Here is an 18,599-nt window from a genome sequence, read left to right as displayed (position 1 = left end):
GAAGGGAATGGCAGTAAATATTCAATGTGCTGAACAGGAAAAATATGCAGCCAAGAATCCTTTATCCAGCAAGTCTGTCATTCAGGATAGAAGGAGAGATAAAGGCTTTCCCAGACAAACAAAAACTAAAGGAGGTCATGACCACTAAACCAGTCTTACAGGAGATCCTAAGAGGGACTCTGTGAGTAGAAAGCAGCAAACTCTACAAAGGACCAGAGACATCACCACAAACACAAAACCTACAGATAACACAATAACACAAATTTATATCTTTCAATAATCACTCTGAATGTAAATGGACTAAATGCCCCAATCAAAAGACAAAGAGTATCAGAATGGATAAAAAATAAAAAAATAAAAAAACAAGATCCATCTATATTCTACCTACAATAGACTCATTTTTAGAACTGAAGACACCTGCAGATTGAAAGTGAGGGGATGGAGAACCATCTATCATGCTATTTGACACCAAGAGAAAGCCAGAGTAGCCATACTTCTATCAGACAAACTAGATTTTAAAACAAAAACTATAACAAGCAATGAAGGGCATTATATCATACTTAAGGGGTGTATCCATCAAGAAGAGCTAACAATTATAAATGTTTATGTCCCCATGTGGTAGCAACCAAATATATAAATCAATTTATCACAAACATAAACACATGTATAGATAATAATACTGTGATGGTAGGGGACTTTAATACTCCACTTACAACAACGGGCAGATCATCTATACATAAAATCAATAAGGAAACAATGGCTCTGAATGACACATTGAACCAGATGGACTTAACAAATATATTCAGAACTTTTCACACAAAAGTGGCAGAATACACATTCTTCTCAAGTGCACATGGAACAATATCCAAAATAGATCACATACTGGGTCACAAAACAGTCCTTAACAAGTATAAGAGGATTGAGATCATGCCATTCATATTTTCCAATCATAATGCTATGAAACTTGAACCACAAGAAAAAATTGGAAAGCCCCCAAATACATGGAGGTTAAAGAACATCCTACTAAAGAATGAATGGGTCAACCATGAAATTAAAGAAGAAATTTTATATATATACGGAAGCAAATGAAAATGAAAACACAACAGTGCAAATGCTTTGGGATACAGTAAATGCATTGTAAGAGGAAAATACATTGCAATTCAGGCCTATCTGAAGAAGCAAGAAATGTCCAAAATACACAACGTAACTTTACATGTAAATGAACTAGAAAGGCAGAAGCAAAGAAAACCCAAAGCCAGGAGAAGAAGTAAAATAATAAAGATTAGAGCAGAAATAAATGATATGGACTCCAAAACAAAACAAAACAAAGTAGGTCAATGAATCAAAGAGCTGGTTTTTTGAAAGAATAAACATAACTGATAAACCCCTACCCAGACTTCTCAAAAAGAAACCAGAGAGGACCCAAATAGATAAAATCATAAATGAAAGAGGAGAGATCACAACCAACACCACAGAAATAAAAACAATTATTAGAGAATACTATGAAAAAATATATGCCAACAACTGGACAATCTGGAACAAATGGACAAATTCCTAGACACTCACATACTACCAAAACTCAAACAAGAAGAAGTAGAAAATTATAACAGACCCATCACAAGCAAATAAATTAAATCAGTTATCAAAAATCTCCCAAATCTCCCAACAAATAAGAGTCCTGGACCAGATGGCTTCCCAGGGGAATTCTACCACACATGTAAAGCAGAGTTAATACCTATTCTCAAAATGTTCCAAAAATTAGAAAAGGAAGGAAAGCTTCCAGACTCATTTTATGAATCCAGCATTACCTTGATTCCAAAACCCAACAGAGACCACACTAAAAAGAATTACAGGCCAATATCCCTGATGAACACGGATGTAAAAATTCTCAACAAGATACTAGCAAATCAAATTAAATAGTTCATTAAAAGAATCATTCACCAGTATTAAGTGTGATTCAGTCCTGGGCTGTAGGGCTGGTTCAATATTTGAAAATCAACCAATGTGATACATCACACTAATAGAAGAAAGCTTAAGAACCATATGATCCTTTCAATAGATGCAGAAAAAAGCCTTTGACAAAATACCCCACCCTTCCTAAATAAAAACCCTCAAGAAAGTTGGAATAGAATGAACATACTTTAACATGACAAAAGCCATACATAAAAGGCCACAGCTAATATCAGCCTCAATGGAGAAAAAACTGAGAGTTTTCCCCCTGAGATCATGAACACGACAGGGATACCCATTCTCACCACTCTTTAACACAGTGTTGGAAGTTCTAGCCTTAGCAATCAGACAACATGATGAAATAAAAGACATCCAAGTTGGCAAAGAAGAAGTCAAACATTTACTCTTCATAGATGATATGATACTCTACATGGAAAAACCAAAAGATTCCACCAGAAGACTGCCAGAGCTGATATAGGAATTCAGGAAAGTCACAAGTATAAAAACAATGTACAGAAATTGGTCACATTTCTATACACCACTAATAAAGCAACAGAAAGAGATATCAGACAATCAATCCCATTTAAAATTTCACCATAAATTACCTAGGAATAAACTTATCTAAAGAGGCAAAAAGATCTGTATGCTGAAAAGTATAGAAAGCTTATGAAAGAAATTGAATAAGACACAAAGAAATGGAAAAACATTCCATGCTCATGGATTGGAAGAACAAATATTGTTAAAATGTTGATACTCCCCAAATCAATCTACACATTTGATGCAATCCCTATCAAAATAGCCCCCACATTCTTCACAGAGCTAGAACAAACAATCCTAAAATTTGGATGGAGGCATAAAAGACCCGAAATAGCCAAAGTAATGTTGAAAAAGAAAACCAAAGCTGGAGACATCACAATCCTGGACTTTAGGCTGTATTACAACCTGTAATCATCAACACATTATAGTGTTGGGATAAAAACAGATACATAAACTAATGGAATAGAATAGAGAACCCAGAAACAGACCCACAAATACATGGCCGATTAATCTTTGACAAAACAGGAAAGAGCATCCAATGGAAAAAAGTCTCTTTAGCAAATAGTGCTGGGAGAACTGGACAGGGACATGCAGAATAATGAAACTGGACCACTTCCTTACACCATATACAAAAATAAACTCAAAATTGATGAAAGACCTAAATGTGAGACAGGAAACCATCAAAATCTTACAGGAGAAAACAGGTAGCAACCTCTTTGACATTGGTCACAGAAACTTCTTATTTGACATGTTTCCAAGGGCAAGGGAAATAAAAGGGAAAAAGCTTTTGTACAGCAAAGGAAACAATCAACAAAATTAAATGGCACTTTATGAAATGTAAGAAGATATTTGCAAATGACATATCAGATAAAGGGTTAGCATCAAAAACCTACAAAGAACTTACCAACCTCAACACCTGAAAAACAGATAATCCAGTGAAGAAATGGGAAGAAGACATGAATGTATTCTTTTCCAAAGAAGACATCCAGATGGCAAATAGACACATGAAAAGATGGTCAACATTGTTCATCATTAGGGAAATACAAATCAAAACTACATTGAGATACCACCTTATACTGGTCAGAGTGGCTAAAATTAACAAGTCTGGAAACAATAGATGTTGGTGAGGATGTGGAGAAAGGGGAACCCTTTTGCACTGTTGGTGGGAATGCAAACTGTTACAGCCACTCTGGAAAATAGAGTGGAGTTTACTCAAAAGTTTAAAATTAGTATTACCCTACAACCCAGGAGTTACACTACTAGAGATTTATCCAAAGGATATAGGAGTGCTCATTCAAAGGGGCACATTCACCCCAATGTTTATAGCAGTGCTATCAACAATAGCCAAAATATGGAAAGAGTCCGAATATCCATCAACTGATTGATGGATTAAGAATATGTGGTATATACATACAATGGAATACTACTCAGCAATGAAAAGAATGAATTCTTGCCATTTACAATAACATGGATGTAACTGGAGGCTAAGTGAAATAAATCAGTCAGAGAAATACAGATGTCATATGATTTTGCTCATATGTGGAACTTGAGAAACTTAACAGATGATCATAGGGGAAGGGTAGGAAAAATAAGATAAAAACAGAGGGAGGCAAACCATAAGATACACTTTAATTCAGAGAACAAACTGAGGGTTGATGGGGGTGGGGGTGGGGGAAAGTGGGTGATGTGCATTAAGGAGGGCACGTGTTGGGATGAGCACTGGGGTTTATACGTAAGTGATGAATCACTGGAATCTACTCCTAAAGCAAAGACTACACTGTATGTTAGCTAACTTGAGAGTAAATAAAATAAAATAATTTTTAAAAAGGAAAGAAATAAATTAAAATAAAAAATAATAATTTAAAAATGTATAAAAATGTATGAAACAACCTCACTGTGGAGGGTAAGGGACAGAGCTACTAACCTAAAAAGCTTTGGAAATGAATGGGGACTAAAGGCAAAAGATCTTGTATATAAGCATTGGACTATAATAAATTAAATTATTTCCCTCAGGAACAGAGGTAAACAATTCTGACACCACTATAAATATATGCTGGAATTGAGCAATTAAATAAATGTATAGTGTTAGGGAATCAGGTTTCTCACTGTTGGGTGGAAGGTTAAAGTAAGCAAGGGTAGGAGGCTAAGATGATCCATATGTTAATAAATTAGAATTTGAAACATCAATATAAACCCATATTTAGCTTTACATAGATACAACTGATTTATTATAAAAAATACTTATAGATATCTATGTGCATGGGTTACTACACACACACACACACACACACACACACACATATATCCATGCTCTGTTGCTGAGAGGGCTAGAAGTAATGCCACCCCTAAAGCAAAGTGCACACCTAGCTACCAAATACTGATTTCTAATACCACTCTCCAATCAAAAGAATTCAGGACATAATTTTGAAGAAAAACTTAAGTTAGAACTATGGAAGAAAGTATAAAAGGGATCCTCTAGTGCCAAAAAGTAAAAAAAGTGCTAAAAATATGACTCAAAACAAATTGTTAAATGAAGCAAATTAAAGTGTGAGTTCTCCATGGCCTAAGCTGTTTAGAAATTTGAGCAACACAATAAGTAAAGCTGTATGAAATAATAATCCAATATTTAAGATAAATACCTTCACATTCATGCTGATATCAAAAAGTTCTTGAAAAAATAAATAAATTAGGAATAAGAGACAAATATTCCATGCAAAAAAAATTCCAAATATTTCATGTAGATGTTCCAACTCTAGTGAAGTAGAGTATGACTCTCCACACTTTGAGTGTATACTGTGCATAATGACTTCTTTCCAAAGAGTGCATCATGAAAAGGGGGAAAAGGTAACTTTAAAGTGGATAAAATAATAAATACTTCCTCCGCTGTGTACTCATGGTTAATAGCAGTGATAAGTAATTTTGATAGAGTATACCCTTGATAGGACATGATGAAAATGACAATTTGTCTCTGTGGTATTCTTCCAAAACATAAATCCCAATCTAACCATGAAAAAATATCAAACATCTTAAACTCCATATTTTCTATGAATGTAGGCATTCTACAATACAGTATTTCTCAAAGTTATCAATGTTATCAAAAAGAAGAAAGGTCTAAGAAATTCTCACTGCCAAGAAGAACTTAAAGAAACATGAAACTGCATGTGAAGCATTATCTTCCAGAAGCAGATAATGACATTAAGTAAAAATTAATAAATCCAAATTTTGTCTTTTAGGTATAATAATGCATCAATATTGGTTCATTAATTGTAGCAAATGTACCATAGTAGGTAAGTTGTTAATAATAGGGGAAACTTGGTGTGTGGTATATGGGAGCTCTTTGTACTAACTTCAAATTACTTTGTAAATCTCAAACTGCTCTAAAATAAAAAGCATATCAGAAAATGTACCTGAAAACATCCAAAATTTGGTGAAAAATATCAGTATGCAGCAAATTTAAAACAAATACAAGTAAAATTAAATCTAAAAACATCATAGTAAAACTGATGAAAACTAGAGTATGGAGAAAATCTTGAAAACAGAAAAGAAGCAATATTATAAAGGGAGAAAATTTTATACAAAATTGTGATCTTCTCATCAGAAACAATGGAGGCCACATGATTCTGAAATGATAAAATTATTTATAGAGTGAAAACATTTGGTATAAATGAATATAAAATGAAGACCTTTTCAGATAAACAAAAGGTAGTGAATTAATTACAAGAATACCCTTAATAAATAATTGCTAGAGGAAAGTTTTCAGGATAATGGACAACTATATCAGATGGAATTTCAGATCTCCAGGAAGGAATAAAAACACCAGAAACAGTTAATATGTGGTTAAATATAAAAGACTACTTTTTTCCCTTAATTTCTGTAAAAAAACAACTGAGTTTTCACAAGTTTTTTATATTTTATGTTTTAAAATATTCATGGAACTAGATATGAAAACAACAGAACAATCAGTGGAGGTAAATGGACATATGTTCCTATAAGAATCTTCTATTTTATGTGAAAAGGTAAAATACTAATTCTGATTAGGATACACATTTTGATCCTTAAAGAAATAAATACAAATGCTAAAAAGTAGAGGCAATATGCCATTTTAAAAATGGAGTACTAAAAAATATTTAAAATCACTTAAAATTAAGGCAGAAATGAGTAAGAATGGTAGACAAACATGAGGCAAATACCAAGGATATATTTTATATATTTATAAATAATATATTTTAATATATAAACATATTTATAAATAAATACAAATTTAATTATATATAGATATAATTAGATGTAATTAGATATATAATAAATATATATTATATAATTTAAAAGATAGTGCTGCTAAGTTCTTATGTATCAATAATTACTTTAAACAGAATTGACTTAAACTCTCCAATAAAAGATCACTGAATGGCTGAAATGATTTAATAAACATGCACAAGTCTGGCCTCACAGCCCACAATGCTTCCCAGGCTGTCTTCCCCTCCATCATGGCATGTTCCCTGGCACCAGGGCATGGTGGTGGGCATGGGCCAGAGGACTACTACATGAGTGATGAGGCCCAGAGCAAAAAGGGCATCCTGACTCTGAAGTACCCCATCCACCACAGCATCATCACCAACTAAAATAACATGGAGAAGATCTGTCACCACACCTACAACATGTTTTGTGTGGCCCCCAAGGAGCACTCCATGATCACTGACCAAGTTCCCCTGAGCCCCAGTGCCAACCATGGGAAGATTACTCAGATCATGTTTGAGACCAACATCCCAGCCTTGTGACTATCCAGGCCATCCTGTCCCTGTCCTACTCTGGTCTTACCACTGGCATCATGATGGACTCTGGTGACAGGGTACCCCATACTGTGCCCATCTGTGAGGGGTATGCCCTTCCCCATACCATCCTGCATCTGAACCTAGCTGGATTGGACATGGCAGACTACCTTATAAAAATTCTTATAGAGTATGGCTACAGCTTCACCACCACTACCAAACAGGAAATCATGTGTTACATGAAGGAGAAGCTGTGCTACATCCTCCTGGACTTTGAACAGTAGATGGCCACTGTGGCCTCCAGCTCCTCCCTGAGAAAGAGGTATGCACTACCAGACAGGCAGGTCATCACCATTGGCTATGTGCAGTACCACTGCACCAAGGTGTTCTTCCAGCCTTTCTTCCTGGGCATGGAATCCTGTGGTATACATGAAAATACCTTTCCTTCCTGGGCATGGAATCCTGTGGTATATGTGAAACTACCTTTAGCTCCATCATGAAGTGTGATGTTGGCATCCACAAGGACCTGTACACCAACAAGGTACTATCTGGTAGAACCACTTAGCACCCCAGAATCACTGATAGGACACAAAAGGAGATCATTGTCCTGGCACCCAGCACAATATCAAGATCTTCACACCTCCTGAACACAAGTACACTGTGGATCAGCAGCTCCATTCTGGCCTCACTGTCTACCTTCCAGCAGATGTGGATCAGCAAGCAGGAGAACAATGAGTTGGGCCCCTACATTATCCACTGGAAATGCTTCTAGGCAGACTGTTACTTTAGTCATGATACACCATTTCTTGAGAAACCCTAACTCGTGCAGAAAATGAGATGAGATTGGCATGGCTTTATTTATTTTTTAAAATTTGTTTTGCTTTTTGTTTTTGGATTTTTTTGGTGTTTGACTCAAGATTTAAACACTGGAATAGTGAAGGTGACAGCAGTTGGTTAGGACAAGCATTTCCAAAGTTCTACTGTGTGGCCAATGACTTTCTACATTGTTCTTTTTTAAAGTTATTCCAAATATCATGAGATGCATTGTTACAGAAAGCCCCTAATCTTCCCAAAGGCCTCCCCATTTCTCCCTGAGAAGAGCCAGTTCTCATGGAGTCCACACAAGGAAGGGTGATAGCATTACTTTTGTGTAAATTAAGTAGTCTGCATTTTTAAAATAGTTGTCTTAATACTTGCTCTTTTTGTTTTACTTTGAATGGTCTGCCCACATAGCCTCCATTTTTGTCCCTCCAAGCTGAGATGTATGAAGACTTTCAGTCTCCCTTGGAGTGTGGTTGAGGCACAAAGGCAGCCAGGTCTTACCTGTACACTGACTTGAGACCAGTTCAATAAAGTGTACACCTTAAAGAAAAAAAAAACAATTCCCAACTATATGCTGTCTATAAGAGACTCACTTGAGCTTTAAGGACATACATAGTCTCAAAGTAAAGGGATAGAAAAAGATAACCCATGTAGATGAAAAGTAAACTAAAAGACAACAAAGGTAGCTATACTTCTACTAGACAAGATATATCTCAAGTCAAAAACTAACAACAGAAAAAGGTCATTATACTATGACAAAGGAATAAATACATCAAGAGGATAAGATAATTATAAATATATATGCACTCAATATCAGAGCTGATAAATATATTCAACAAATACCAACAGAACTGAAGGGAGAAATAGAAAAATATAATAATGGTAGGAGGCTTCAGTATACCAATTTCAACAATGTATACATCATCCACATAAAATCAATAAGGAAACTTTGGACTTCAACCATACTTTAGACCATGTAAAACCTAACAAACATATCATTCCTTCCAATAGCAGTAGAATACACACGCTTGTTACGCATTCATGGAACATTCTCTAGCACAGATCATATGCTGGGTCACAAAACAAGTCTTAGCAAAAGATTTAAATCATGCCAACTGTCTTTTCTATCCACAATGATATGAAATTAACAATCAATAACAGAAATAGAACTTGAAAATAAACAAATACATGGAAATTAGAGAACACATTTATGAACAACCAATGGTTCAAAGAAGTAACCAAAGGGAAACTTAAAACAAAGTTTGAAATAAACAAAAATGGAAACATTTCAAAACTTATGGGATACACCATAAATAGTTCTAAGAGTGAAGTTCATAGTGAGAAATGCATATGTTAGAGAAAAAATAAATAGCTCCAATAAACAACCTAACTTTATACCTCCAGAAACTAGAAGAACAAAATAACCCAAAGTTAGCACAAGAAAGAAAATAAAGTGTAAAGCAGAAATAAATGAAATAGAGAATATGAAAACAGTAGAAAATATCAAAGACACTGAGTGGGTTTATTAAAAAAATAGACAAAATTCACCAACATCTAGATACACTTACCAAGAAAAAAAAGAGAACTCAAATAACAAAATATAAGTGAAAGAGGGAATGTTACAACTGATACAACAGAAATACAGAATATCATGAGAGCCTGCTATGAAAAATTATATGCCAACAAATTAGACAACATAAATTCCTAGAAACATACAACCTACCAGGACTGAAACATGAAGAAATAGAAATTCTGAACAGACTAATAATGAGTAAGGAGATTGAATCAGTAATCAAAATCCTCCCAACAAAGAAAAGCCCAAGACTTCACAGGTGAATTCTACCAAACTCTTAAAGAAGAATTAATGTTAATTCTTCTGAAAATATTCTAAAAATTTGAAGAGGAGAGAAAACTCCAAAATTCATTTTACAAGGCCAGCATTACCTTGATACTAAAACCAGATAAGGGCACTCACTATAAGAAAGAAAATTGTGTGCCAATATCCCTGATGAATAGTGAGGCAAAAATTTTCAACAAAATACTACAAACAAATTCAAGAGCACATTAAATGGATCATACACCATGATCAAGTGGAATTTATCTCTGGGAAGAAAGAAAGGTTCAACACATGTAAGTCAATACATGTAATATACCACATTAACAGAATGAAGAATAAAAAACATGATCATCCCAATAGATGTAGAAAAAGAATTTTAAAAAAGTGAACATCCTTTCATGATAAAAATTCTAATGAAATAGTAAAAGTAATATACATTAATATAATAAAGGCCTTTTGGACAAGCCCACAGCTAACAACATACTTATTAGTAAGAATCTAAAATATTACCCCAAAGATCAGGAACAAGATAATGGTGCCCACTCTCACCACTTCCATTCAAACATAGTACTGGATGTCTTACACAGAAAATTAGGAAAAAATAATAAAAGGGTTCAAATGAGAAAAGAATTAGTTAAATTGTTTCTTTTGTTTACATGATCTTTAATATACAAAATCCTGAAAAATTAAAATGAAATGTTAGAACTAATAAATAAACTTAGTAAAGCTTCAGGACACAAACTCAATATAGAAAAAATCAGCTACATTTCTATATGCTAGCAATGAACTATCCAAAAATAAAATTACGAAAACAATTCTATTTATAATAACATTAAAAAGAATAAGATACTTAGGGATAAATTTAACCATAAAGGTTAATAATCTGTACACTAAAACTGTAAGAAATGAAAAAAGACACAAATAAATTGAAATATTTGTTTCCATGTTTGTGGATTGGGAGTATTAATATTGTTAAATTCTCTATGCTATTCAACATAATCTACAAATTCAATATAATTCTTATGGCATTTTTCACAGTAGCAGGAAAAAGCAATCCTAAAATTCATATACTACCACAAAAGACCCTGAATAACTGAAGCAATCTTGAGAAAGAACAAAGCTGGAGACATCAAACTTCCTCATTCCAAACTATATTACAAAGCTATTATAATCAAAACAGTATGTTATTGACATAAAAAAAAAAAAACAGACATATAAACCAATGGAACAGAACTGAGAGCTGAGGAACAATTCCACACATATGCAAACAATTTTCATCAAGGTTGCCAAAATACACAAAACTGAAAGGATAGTCTCTTTAATATTTTTTGGCAAAAAGATATCCACATGCAAAAGAATGAAACTGAATCCTTACAAAAATTAACTCAAAATGGATTGAAGACGTAAATGTAATAATCATAGAGGAGACATAGAGAAAAAGCTAACTGACATAGGTCTTGACAATGAATTTTTGGATATGACACCAAAAGCACAAGCAACAAAAGAAAAAAATCAACCATGGAACTACATAAAACTAAAAGGCTTCTCTACAGTAAAGGAAACAAATAAATGAAAAGGCCATCTTTTGAATGAGAGAAAATATTTGCAAAATGTATATCTGATAAGAGGATAATATCCAAAATATATTAGGAACACCTACAACTCAATAGCAAAATAACAAATACCACAATTTAAAAATGGACAAAGTGTTTGAATAGATATTTCTACAAAGAAAACCTACAAATGGCCACCATGTATATGAAAATGTGTTCAACATCAGTAGCCATCAGGGAATCAAAACCACAATGAGGAGCGCATGGGTGGCTCAGTTAAGCTTTTGACATTGGTTCAGGTCATTATCTCATGGTTTGTGAGTTCAATCCCCACCTCGGGGTCTGTGCTGACAGTTCAGAGCCTGAATCCTGCTTCAGATTCCGTATCTCCCTCTCTCTGCCCCTCCCTCACTTGCACTTTGTCTCTCTCTTTCTCAAAAATAAATAAACATTTTAAAAAATTTAAAAAAACCACACAATGAAATACTACCTTACATTTTTTAGAATGTCAATTATCAAAAACACGAAAGATAAGTTTTGGCAAATGTACAGAGAAAATGGAACACTTGTACAGTTTGTGGGGATGTATATTAGTACAGCCATTATGGGAAGCAGTATGGATGTTCCTTAAAAAGTTAAAAACAGAAATAGTATATGATCTAAGCAAACCACTTCTGGGTATATATCCATAGAAAATTAAATCAGGATCTCAAAGAGATATGTGCATTCCCATGTTCACTACAACATGAATAATGTTAATAATAATGCTTTATAAATAATGATAGCCAAGACATAGAAACAACTGAAATGTCTGTTGTTGATACATAAATGGATAAATTATATATATGTATATGTATATACACACACACACACACACATATACACTATGGGATATTTACATACAATTATATTTATATAAATAATTATATATAATTATATATTCCACATTTAATATATAATAATTATATAATATATTGAATATTATTTAGTCATAAAAGGAGAAAATCCTGCCATTTGTGACAACATGGATGAACCTGGAGAACACTATGCTAAGTGAAATAAGCCAAACACAGAAAGACAATACTATATTGTAGAATACTAATATGTGGAATCAGTGAAATCAAACACCTAGAACCAGAGAGTCAAATGGTGGTTGTCAGGTTCTGGGGAGTAGGGGAAATGGAGAGATGTTAGTCAAATGACACAAAATTTCATTTATAAGCTGAATAAGTTCTAAGAATATAATATACATCATGCTGCTTATAGTTAATAATATTGTATTACATACTTGAAATTTGATGAGAGAGAATATATGAAGTGTTTTTATCCTACACACACAAAAGGTAACTATGTGAGATGATGAATGTATTAATTAACTTAATGGTGGTAATCACCTTATAGTGTATATGTATATTAAACCATGACTTTGTTTACCTTAAAAAGGTACACTGTACAACTTAAATATAGTTAATTTTGATATGTCAATTATACTTCATTAAAGCAGAAATAAAAATATTTAAATTGGACTCCTCTCTTAAATAATATATATAAATTTTCAAATAGCTTAATGAATCAAATTTGAAGAAGACAACTTTAAAATTTTTAGAAATATAAGATTTATTTAAGAGGATGAATGGAAAGAATTCTGAAAAGACAAAAGCATGGATGCCACTGTCCCTAGAAATATGCAGATTAGATTCCAAATTCATTCTCTGAAGCCATCACATCCTCAGTTATAAAACTTCAGTAGACTAAAAAGAAATAATTTTGATACTAACTCACTTGGGATCAGATTTAATGTTCCTAAGTAAAATATTAGATCACCAAATATAGCCATCATTTAGTAATATTTGTCCACATTGAGTAAAGGAAAAAATATGATTGCCTTAGTAGATGCTAGAATTGAATTTTGTAAATGTCACTATTTCCTAATTTTTTAAACAGAAAAATATTTCTAAATTTCTCAAATTTTATGATAGCAACTTTCATAAATTACCTGTAAATATTATACATGAGAATTTTTTAAGTTTTTCTTAATAAAGCAAAAGGAAGTTTATGAGCACCACATGTCACATTCATATTCCAATACTATTTACTATTTTACTAAGTAATGGAAAATAAATAAATGGTATATACTTGAAAGACAGCCAAAACTATGGCTTTTTGCAATTGTGATCGTCTACTTAAATCTAATAGAATGAATACAAAATATTTTAGAATTGATAAAATAGTACAGAAAAGTGTGATATATGAGATTACCATAAAAAGTATATAGATTACCTATCTACTAGCAAATCAGTTTGAAAATATTATAGACACATATCCTTCTCATAAGAGTACAAAACCATAAAAAATGTGAGACTAAATCTAAGGTTAAATTTGAACGACCCAAATGAAAAACAATCCATGAAGATTTCCTAAGTAAATAGAAAGTCATGCAATATTCCCGCATTGGAAGATTTAATATGATAAAGCTAAAAACTCTACAAGTAAATGTATGAATTAAATATAATCTTAATGAAGTCTATAGTACTTTTTGTGGAAAATGACTCAGTGATTTACAATTCATATAAAAAATAGAAAATGGTAGGAATGGTGATGATTGTAAAGAGAAAACTGAACCAGGTTTGTAATATATGTCATGATACACTATAAATATATAAATTAAAAGCAGTTGTGCTTCCAACTTCAAGGTAGAAATAATGTTAGAAATGTTAGAAATTTAGCTATTTTTAACTCCACTTTCTTCTTTTGAAAGGCATCCCCCAACATAGTAATAGATAACACTCTATTCAATTTAAAACAGTGGCACAAACTGACAGAATATACTTAAAAACATCTGTGCAATAAGGAGCAAAATGAGAGATAATAGTTACATCCCAATATAATTTCACATTTATAGTATGATACAGCTTTCTCCAAAAGTAAATTCAGTTTTATGGTATACATATGCAAAGATAATATGAATAAATAAATAAACTTATGGACATAGGCAATACCAAAAAAGAACGGGAACTGTTTCTGTAGATCAGATCTTTATGGAAGAAAAGCAAAGGATGTGGAGTGAAGAAGTCATACCAATAGAACATTGTGTGTGTGTGTGTGTGTGTGTGTGTGTGTTAGTTTCCATGCTGACAAAGAGCAAAGGCCATTTGAAGAAAAGAGGATAATTAGCATTCTGCAGGTCACAATATAGAAAAATACTGACTTAACAGGTTTTAACATGAGTTCTCACATAATTTCTGAAGGTCAAATTTTGATGAGAGAATTTTCCCCAAGGGAGATGACATAAATTTGGTAAATAGGTCAATAAACACAAATTTAAGCTAAGGATTGTCCTAGAGTCCTAGAATCACAACTCTCTCATGATAGGAGAAAGACGACAATGAAAGAAGTGTTACTGTACTAATTTCCTCATCTCTAGTAATGGTCAATAGATAAAACATAGAGTTAAAACATGTTAAAATTAGCCCAGAGCCTAAACAAGAAATTAAGAAAACAAGTCATTGTACAGTTGCATCAAAAAGAAAAGAAAGAATACTTAGGAATAAATTTGATTAAGGAATCACAAGACTAGTACACAGAAAACTGCAAAACATTGCTGTAAAACAGAACAAAACAAAGAATACCTTAAACATGAAAATATATCCTGTCTGAATGAATTGGAGAACTTGATTTTATTTAGACAACAGTATTACTGAAAGTTATATACAAATTCAACACAATGCCTATTAAAATCTTAATGATGTTTTTACAGAAATTGAAAAACCCATTATAAAATTCCTAAGGAATTTAAAGAGACCTCAAATAACCAAGACAATATTGAAAAAGTAGAACAAAGTTGGAAGACTTACATTTTCCAATTTCAAAATTTACTACCAAGTTATAGCAATCAAAACACTGTGGTAGTGGCATAAGGATAGGCTTATAGATACATGTAATAAAAAATATAGGTTCCAGAAATAAGTCCATACATATACATTCAATTAATTTTCTACTAGGGTGCCAAAAGTATACAATTGGAAAGGAAGAGTCTCCTTAGTAAATGGTCTTGGGAAACCTAGATATCCACATGCAAAATAATGAAGTTAGATCACTTATAACATATACAAAAATTAACTCAAAATGGATTAAAAACAAACTTAAAAACTGAAACTATAAACCTCTTAGAAGAAAACATAGGGCAAACATTCATGACCTTCAATTTGGCGATGGTTTCCTAAAATATGACACCAAATGTTTATGCAACAAAAGGAAACATTAATAAATTGTACTTTGTTAAAATTTCTTGTTCACCAAAGGCCATTATTCAGAGAGTGAAAACTCCCCCAAAAAAATGAGAAAAGAAAACTCACACATATGATAATGTTTTAATAGCCAGAGTATATAAACAACACTGACAACTCAACAGCAAAAATATAAACAACCTAACCAAAAAATGGGCCAAGGATCTGTGCTGACTGCTCAGAGCCCAGAGACTGCTTCAAATCTGTGTCTCCCTCTCTTTATGCCCCTCCCCCATTCTCTCTCTCTTTCTCTCTCTCTCTGAAAAATAAACATTAAGAAAATGGGCCAAGGACTTGAATAGATATTTCTCCAAAGACAATATTCAAATGGAAAATAAACATATAAAAAGATGCTGAATATCACTAATCATTAGGGAAGTGCAAATCAAAACATGAGATACCTGTTCATATACTTTAGAATGGCTATTATTCAAAAACAGGAAATAAGTGTTGGTAAGTATGTGAAGATAAGGAACCCTCATCCTTTGTGTTTGGGAATGTAAAAGGAACAATGCAGCTGCTCACAAAACATTTTGATAGTTACTCAAAAATATAAACATGAAATTAACATATGACCCAGAAATCCCACTCTTAAAATATATACCCAAAAGAGTTGAACGTGAAGATACAGATATTTGTACACCAATGGTTACAGCAATGTGCAACAAGAATGAACTGAAGCCCAAAAAGGCAAAATAATTTTACTGAACATCTTGCTTGAAGCACAATATCACCTTCCATAGGTATTCTATGATCTGACATTTGGAGTTGTCCCAAACATTTGAGGTTTTTAAAGATCATCTTTTCTAAATAATAAATCTCCCAAACTTCTTGAGACTTGTAGGGATACTCCCCATCTGTTTAAAATTGTTCAGAGAAGTCACAGTGGATGCACCAATCCACACGGATAAACACCTATTAGAAGAAGCAGTGATATTGATGGGAGTCCCTTTGGAAGCTAGCTGTTCCAGTTATTTCATAAGACTTTCCTCAAGCCCAGAGAAGCAAGGAATGCCCCTAGACAGCACAGTTTCCACAAAAAGATTCTTCTGAATTTTAGTGCCACACTTCATAATGCTGCCAGAGATTATTTTTGAGATTCCCAGGTTGTTGATGCCCAGCTGGTCAGGTGCACAGAGAATCTCAAGCACCTGGTACAGCTGGTCATCAATGTAGATGGCATTCTCTTTTTAAAATTTTTTTAACGTTTTTTATTTATTTTTCAGACAGAGACAGAGCATGAACGGGGGAGGGGCAGAGAGAGAGGGAGACACAGAATTGGAAGCAGGCTCCAGGCTCTGAGCCATCAGCCCAGAGCCCGACGTGGGGCTCAGACTCACAGATCGCGAGATGGTGACCTGAGCTGAAGTCGGACGCTTAACCGACTGAGCCACCCAGGAGCCCCAGGTAGATGCCATTCTCAACTGACTGTTTGTATTCTCTCAGTTGGCATTCTCAATTAGCTGTTTGTATTCTCTCACAATCTCATCTGGCCTCTTACATAGTTCTTTCTCTGGCTCCAAGGCCACATAACACAGCTTCTCTTTGATGTCACCCGGTAAAGCCTTGTCAAATATGGAAGGGAAAGTGCTCACACCAGTGAGTAGGAGCCAGGTAGTATGTTCTGGGTTGTCTTTCCTTGCCATTTAGAGCTTGGTAAGAACATTAGGCAGGGAGTAACCTTCAAAGGTAGGGACAGTGCAAGTAACCTCATCCCCACTGTCTACCACTAGTCCCATGACAGAGGTAGAGCTGTATAGAGTTCTACCACCGTATAATTGGACAGGTAGAAGGCAGGCACATTGAAGTTCTCAAATATCACTTCTGCCATCTTCTCTCAAATTTCTCTTGGGTTCAAGAATGGCTCAGTCATGGGCACAGGCCATTGACAGGGCTTTACTTCCAGCTTCCACTCAAAAAGATACTTCCAGAGTTTCTCCATGTCATCATATCCTGTTACCAGTCCATATTCATGGGGGTAGTGCAAATGCAAGGCTTCATACTTTATTGGACTTCTTCCTTACAAAATACTTTTTCTAATTGGCTCCTGCAAAAGCATATTGAATTTAGGATGCCCCATGACAAAACTGATGACATGATGGGATCCAGTCTCTCCAGACAGGCCTTCTTTGCAGACTCTTGGTCTATTGTCAAAAATTATAGCTGGAATATCTAATACATATGTGTTAAATATGTTTACAGTGTGTTTTTCCAAATGTCAACAAAATAAGGAAAATTGGCCACTTTGTAAGATAACAAGCACCTAAGGATGTATTACAACCAAAGGATTACAAAGTTCTCAGGTTGGCACTCAGGCAGAGCTACTAGATTGTTCCAACCCCCCCCCCCCCAAAAAAAAAAACACTGCCCTTAACCCATGAATTTTGTCTCTTTTCAGATAGCCCAAGGCCCACTGAGACAATTTCAGGGATGATTTCCCCCTATGTAACAATCTAGCCATGGTAACAATTGTTCTCAGAGATCATCAGAGAGACTTTAAAGAGTGTAGTTTCTGAGCCATATGCACTTCCTGCTTGGTGAGCCATAAAGCAGAGGAAGGCAAGCCATACCTACAAACAGCTTTGATAAACCTGTGAATTTGAAGCAGAGATCAAGCTTTAATACCAAGTGAAATTACCAAGCTATGTCCTTGTCCCAGAGAACTGATTCCTTCTGGTTTCTTCTGCTCTATTCAGCTGATGTTTATGGGATTACTTAAATACCCTTCCCTTTGTAAGGGGAGAAACTAAGTACCGGACACTGGTCTGGATCTGAGTGGGGATGCCTCCAACTCAGTTCCAGCAGCATTCAGAATATTTGTATTTTCTCCATTCTTACAATTATT

General features: G+C 34.0%; 2 pseudogenes; one reads left to right on the top strand and one right to left on the bottom strand.

Annotated features, from left to right (window-relative positions):
- The first annotated feature begins 6,917 nt into the window (after positions 1-6,917).
- On the top strand, positions 6,918-8,028 carry LOC109253771 (actin, clone 302-like; annotated as a pseudogene).
- Positions 8,029-16,560: 8,532 nt separating this feature from the next.
- LOC109253710 (actin-related protein T1-like) lies at positions 16,561-17,945 on the bottom strand (annotated as a pseudogene).
- Between the last annotated feature and the right edge of the window lie 654 nt (positions 17,946-18,599).

Source organism: Panthera pardus, unplaced genomic scaffold, assembly GCF_024362965.1.
Source record: "Panthera pardus isolate Hobbes unplaced genomic scaffold, ASM2436296v1 HiC_scaffold_27, whole genome shotgun sequence".
NCBI classification, from domain to species: Eukaryota; Metazoa; Chordata; class Mammalia; order Carnivora; family Felidae; genus Panthera; species Panthera pardus.
The sequence above is the reverse complement of the archived record's forward strand: the minus strand, read 5'-3'. Positions and strand labels throughout refer to the sequence as shown.